The sequence below is a fragment of the Morone saxatilis genome, unplaced genomic scaffold (genome assembly GCF_004916995.1).
Source record: "Morone saxatilis isolate NCDOM2014 unplaced genomic scaffold, NCSU_SB_2.0 Contig19, whole genome shotgun sequence".
NCBI classification, from domain to species: Eukaryota; Metazoa; Chordata; class Actinopteri; family Moronidae; genus Morone; species Morone saxatilis.
Genome location: NW_023339751.1, coordinates 11414850 through 11415105, shown reverse-complemented (window position 1 = coordinate 11415105; position 256 = coordinate 11414850). Strand labels below are relative to the sequence as shown.

Here is a 256-nt window from a genome sequence, read left to right as displayed (position 1 = left end):
TCAATGTAATGACATCGTCTGTTACCAATAGAGCACATCACATTTAACTAAAATTAAGGGATAACGTGGGATGTAAATGAAAAGCAACCACTCAAAAAAAGGAGTTGACACGTGTCTTACACAAACAGATTTTTAGCAGAGGTAAGGATAGCAAATAACTGATTGACTGATTATTTTTTTTACAAAAAACTGAATGTGTTTAGTCTACAGAAGATAAAAAAACATCTATAGAAAAAAAATCAATTTACAACAATAG

The 256-nt window shown here is 30.1% G+C and overlaps 1 protein-coding gene across 1 annotated transcript in view; it reads right to left on the bottom strand.

Annotated features, from left to right (window-relative positions):
* Positions 1-256, bottom strand: part of ogdhl (oxoglutarate dehydrogenase L) — a 16970-nt gene that overhangs the window by 4783 nt on the left and 11931 nt on the right. The gene's annotated exons all lie outside the window — the stretch shown is intronic.